Genomic DNA, 5,000 nt, shown 5'->3' on the forward strand with positions numbered 1-5,000 from the left:
GTACGGTCGTTGAGATAATCCGCGACGAGTCTATATAGGTTTCGCGGGCAGTTCCGCTCCTTGAGGCGAAAGAGGACGCTGGGCCACCATACGTTGTCGAACGCGCCCGAGATGTCGAACAAAATCGCAAGCGCGTATTTTGTCGTTGACCCCTCGAGCCCGCTGCGGACGGCGCGGATGGCGTCAGTCGTCGACCTCCCCTTTCGGAAGCCGAACTGCCTAGGGGAAGCATAGCCGGGGTGGAGAAAAATGGGCTCCAGCCTTTCGCGGATCAGCTTCTCCAGGGATTTCCCAACCACCGAGAGAAGGCAGATGGGCCTGTAGGAGCTGGCCGCAGACTCGTCCCTATCGGGGCTTTTGAGGAGGGCGCGTATCGAGCCATATTTCCATGGCTTCGGGAAGCTGCCTTGTGACAGGCAGCCGTTGAAGAGGGCTGAGATTTCGCTTATTAGGACCGGATAAGCGGCCTTAAGCATTCGGACCTCGATAAGGTCGGAACCTGGAGCTTTGCCATTGCGAATCGAGCCGATTGCATGGCAAATTTCCTGTTCCGAGAAGGGCGAAGTATCTGGGGTATCCGGGGGGGTTACGCTCGCGGACCTTTTACGACGTTGACACTCGAGCGTGTCCGGGGCGTCGTCGGGAACAAGGGCGTGGAGGAGGCTTAACGCGGTCTCCTCCCACGTAATTGTGGAACCGGACAGAACCGGGGAAGTGGCCAGGGCTTTATCGGGGCTGATCTTTTTGACGCAAATTTTATACGCCGCTCCCCATGGGTTTTTCGCGCAGGATTCCGTCACGAAGTCCCGCCAGCTTGATCGCTTGGCGGTCTGAATTTCGTAGGAATACTTCCTGCGAATCTGGAGGTACGCGACGCGTTTCGCTTCCCTGATGGAAGGGTCCGACTCGACCTGGAAGGACTTCCGCATGCGGTAAGTTTTCTTCTTTAGTCGAGTCAGGTTTTCCGTCCACCAGGGAACCGACTTCGGGAAAGTTTTCTTCCTCGGAAGGGATTTTTGCGCAGCCGTAATGATTGCGTCTTGAAGAGACGCAGCTGAGGCCTCAATTGCAGATTTGCTGTCCAGCCGGGAATCGCGGAGGAGGCTGCTTTTGATTATTTCCAGGTTCGATTGGAATTTAGCCCAATCGGCCCTGGATGTATTGAATCTGGGGCTCGCGGAGGCGGGTCCCATTGTGGTGGGGGCCTTGTACGTGAAGGTAATTGCGTTGTGGTCGCTGGATGTCCAATTTTCATGGACCTTCCAGCTTCCTATGAACCCGACGGTCGGAAGGCTTGACAGCGTTACATCTACGTTGGAGGATCCTTTATGGTTGCGGAATGTGGGGGCGTTACCGGGTTCGTTGAGGACTACTAGATTTTCCTGGGCTACAACCCATTCCAATTCTTCGCCTCGCGGATCGGTTGTGGTGCTGTGCCAAATCGAGGACTTCGCGTTGGCATCGGCAGCGATTATTAATCTCTGTCCGCGGAGGGAGCGGCATATTTGCGAGATTCTCGCCAGATATCTTTCGATATCGTGCGAGAATTTGAAATATACGCTAGCGAGGTACAGTTTCCCAAATGGTCCTGTTACCTCGATGCACGTACAATAGTCGTCGCTGAGATGCGACAGCTTGAGGGACTCGAGGTTGGGATTGCGTATCGCGATACCAGCCATGGCTCGGTTGCCAGGCTCCGCGCCCGTGACTGCCGTGCAATTCGTGAGGCCGATGAATTTGCCCTTCACGTTGTACGGCTCCTGCATGAACAGGATGTCGATATTCTTCTCCCCCATAATGCGGGACATTTCGAGGGAGACGATTTGGGATCCGCGCATGTTTAGTTGTGCCAGTTTCAGGGTCTGGCTATGGGTACGACTATGGGCGTTATTCATAGTCGGTTTGTTGAAGGACCCGCTCTAGTGCCGCTTTATGCGCTGGGCATTGTTCCAGCTTTACGGAGTGCTTGTGCTCCTTGCCGGCCTTCCGGCAGTTGGAGCAAACAGGGGATTTCGTTTTGTTAGGACACTCCTTGAAGGAGTGTCCTTCGGCGGCACAGTGTCCGCAAATCTCTTTAGGGGCGCGGCAGTATTTGGTGGTGTGCCCGAAGGACTGGCATTTGTAGCAGCGCGTGGCTACAATGTAGTCCCTCGCACGGCAACATTTCCAGCCGATGAAGAGGCGGCCCTTATTTTTTATCAGCTCGCGGACTTTGTTGGACACCTCGAAGATAATGTTGCAGGTGTCCTTGTCCTTTGGCCCTGACTTAAATGAGACCTTCGTTTGCTCCCTCACGACGGCCTTTTCTTTTCCCGAGAAATTTTGCTCAACAATCGCCTCTATCAGGGATCGGTCGTTTTCGGACCGCGGTACGTCGTGCACGATGATTCTGGGGCTCGACTTCGGCGGCGCCGCTGCCGTGAAACCGGCTGATTTGAGCTTCGGGTGGGAGGAGAGGGTCGAGAGGTCGCATCCCTTTGCGGCCTCGATAATTATACCGTTCCCCTGAAGGAGACGGACGCTTCGGACCTGAAGCTTGCTGGCCTCCGGGGAGACCATCTCCAGGACGGCTTTTCGCGTTGCCGCTGAGTCGGCGTACGTTTTAGTGTCGCTCGGGACGATTTTTATTACGTTCGGTTGATCGCGTTTGGGGTTCGCGATCGATATTATTCGGTTGGGGATTCGGGCCTTTTCCGCCCAGGTCATTTCCCGCTGTGTCTCGGGTTTGCTGTTTGTCGCCGCGGGAGGGGTGGGGGCCAATCTGGGGGACCGTGGGGCCGCGGTGGGGGGGGGCGCGTGTCGCGGTATGGTGGGTTGTGGGGGCGGTAGCGCGGGAGAGAACCGCGGATTTGAGGGCCTTTATTTGGCCTTCGAGATTGCTCTTATCAACGAGCGCCTGGTTTAGTAGCTGGGTCAGCTCCGTTACCGCGTTGATTATCGCTGCCTTTACGCGATTGTCGGCCTCGATTTTCGTGGCGATGCTCTCCATAATAATTTGGTTCAGATGCTTGGACTTACCCACTGCTGCCTCGGTGGATCTGGGTCTGTCACTCTGCGGGGGCACCTCCTTTCTCGTGGGTGAAGCCTTCCCCCTCGCTGCAGTCTCCTCTGGTTTTGGGGCGGGCTCCGTTGCTGGTGGGACCTCGGTGGGTTTCTCCATTTTCAGCTGTTTTGCAGCCTTCGGCTTCGTCTTGCGCTTCTTTTTGGTGCGGACGGTTGTCCACTCCGTTCCTGCCTTGCCTGCCTTGTACACATCCCTGATGGGGCTGTCGAGCTCTTCCGTTTCCTCGGAGCTGAAGTAGGGGCTCGATTCGCCGCCGGCGTCGGAGTAATCCGACTCCGACCTTTCATCAGCCGGTCGCTTTCTCGACGCTCCCAGCATCTCGCCTCGCGGTCGAAGTTGACGGCGTGGCGGATGGGACTCGACTGGGTGCTTTCCTATTTGGCCGATGGCGGCGCTGCTGCGGCGAGGACTGCTTGCTGGCGGCGCCGTCGTTGACGCTGAGGGGAGCTGCTGGCGGCGTGTGACGTCAGAATATGGCCGCCAATATGGCCGCCAATATGGCGTCCAAGATGGCGTCGACAAATCTGTTGTCGTTGATACCGGGATATATATCGATGAATATCCTTAATTTGCGACAATTCACCAGAGATTATCACAACACTGTGTCCGAATGTTTTATTTACGCCACTGGCCGCGGCGATTCTACGATCCCGCGGTTATTAAGACGGGAACGAGACTTCGAAATTTCAGGTGACGCCAGATGACGTCACCGACCGACGCTAACCTTATTTCCTCGATAAATTCGGCCCTCGCTGACCGAATTTCACGATTCTTAGCACAGAATGCCCGGAATCACTTGCACTTCGCGTTTATACTTCGAAAATGGATTTCTCCTCGACGTTTACCACTTTTTTGGGCCTCGAAACACGGAGCGACGTGAACACGCGTCTGTATTCTGCGCCTCCTAGCGGTGAACCAGTAGATAGGGACAGAGGGAATCTCGTTAATCCATTCATGCGCGTCACTAATTAGATGACGAGGCATTTGGCTACCTTAAGAGAGTCATAGTTACTCCCGCCGTTTACCCGCGCTTTTTTGAATTTCTTCACGTTGACATTCAGAGCACTGGGCAGAAATCACATTGCGTCAACACCCGCGGGGGCCATCGCAATGCTTTGTTTTAATTAGACAGTCGGATTCCCCTAGTCCGTGCCAGTTCTGAGCTGAGCGTTGAATGGCGGCCGAAGAGGACGAACGCTACGCGAAAGCCTCGCAGCAAGGAAGATCCGCGGGAGGCCAAGGCTCGGGACCGAGCTCGGATCCCTGCACGTTGCCGTACATGTTCACCTCGCCCAGGCCCGGCACGTCAGCCAGACCCGCTTCCCGACCAAGCCCGACACGCCCCGCTCCTCAGAGCCAATCCTTATTCCGAAGTTACGGATCCAATTTGCCGACTTCCCTTACCTACATTAATCTATCGACTAGAGGCTCTTTACCTTGGAGACCTGCTGCGGATATGGGTACGAACCGGCGCGACACCTCCACGTGGCCCTCTCCTGGATTTTCAAGGTCCGAGGGGAAGATCCGGACACCGCCGCAACTGCGGTGCTCTTCGCGTTCCAAACCCTATCTCCCTGCTAGAGGTTTCCAGGGAACTCGAACGCTTATACAGAAAAGAAAACTCTCCCCGGATCTCCCGACGGCGTCTCCAGGTCATTTTGGGTTACCCCGACGAACACTCTTACGAGGGCCCGAATGGTATGCGGTTCCGCTGCCGGGTTCCGGAATAGAAACCGGATTCCCTTTCGCCCGATGGGTGTGTACTTTTTGTCTCTCTCTCTCGTATTGATCGTGTATAAAATAAAAAAACACCTCATCTACATAGGATTTCTCTTAGGGCTTAGGATCGACTGACTCGTGTGCAACGGCTGTTCACACGAAACCCTTCTCCACGTCAGTCCTCCAGGGCCTCGCTGGAGTATTTGCTACTACCACC

General features: G+C 55.5%; 1 pseudogene; it reads right to left on the reverse strand.

Moving 5' to 3' along the window:
- Positions 1–5,000, reverse strand: part of LOC143176349 (large subunit ribosomal RNA) — a 10,313-nt pseudogene that overhangs the window by 3,501 nt on the left and 1,812 nt on the right.

The sequence above is a fragment of the Nomia melanderi genome, unplaced genomic scaffold (genome assembly GCF_051020985.1).
Source record: "Nomia melanderi isolate GNS246 unplaced genomic scaffold, iyNomMela1 scaffold0502, whole genome shotgun sequence".
Lineage (NCBI taxonomy): Eukaryota > Metazoa > Arthropoda > Insecta > Hymenoptera > Halictidae > Nomia > Nomia melanderi.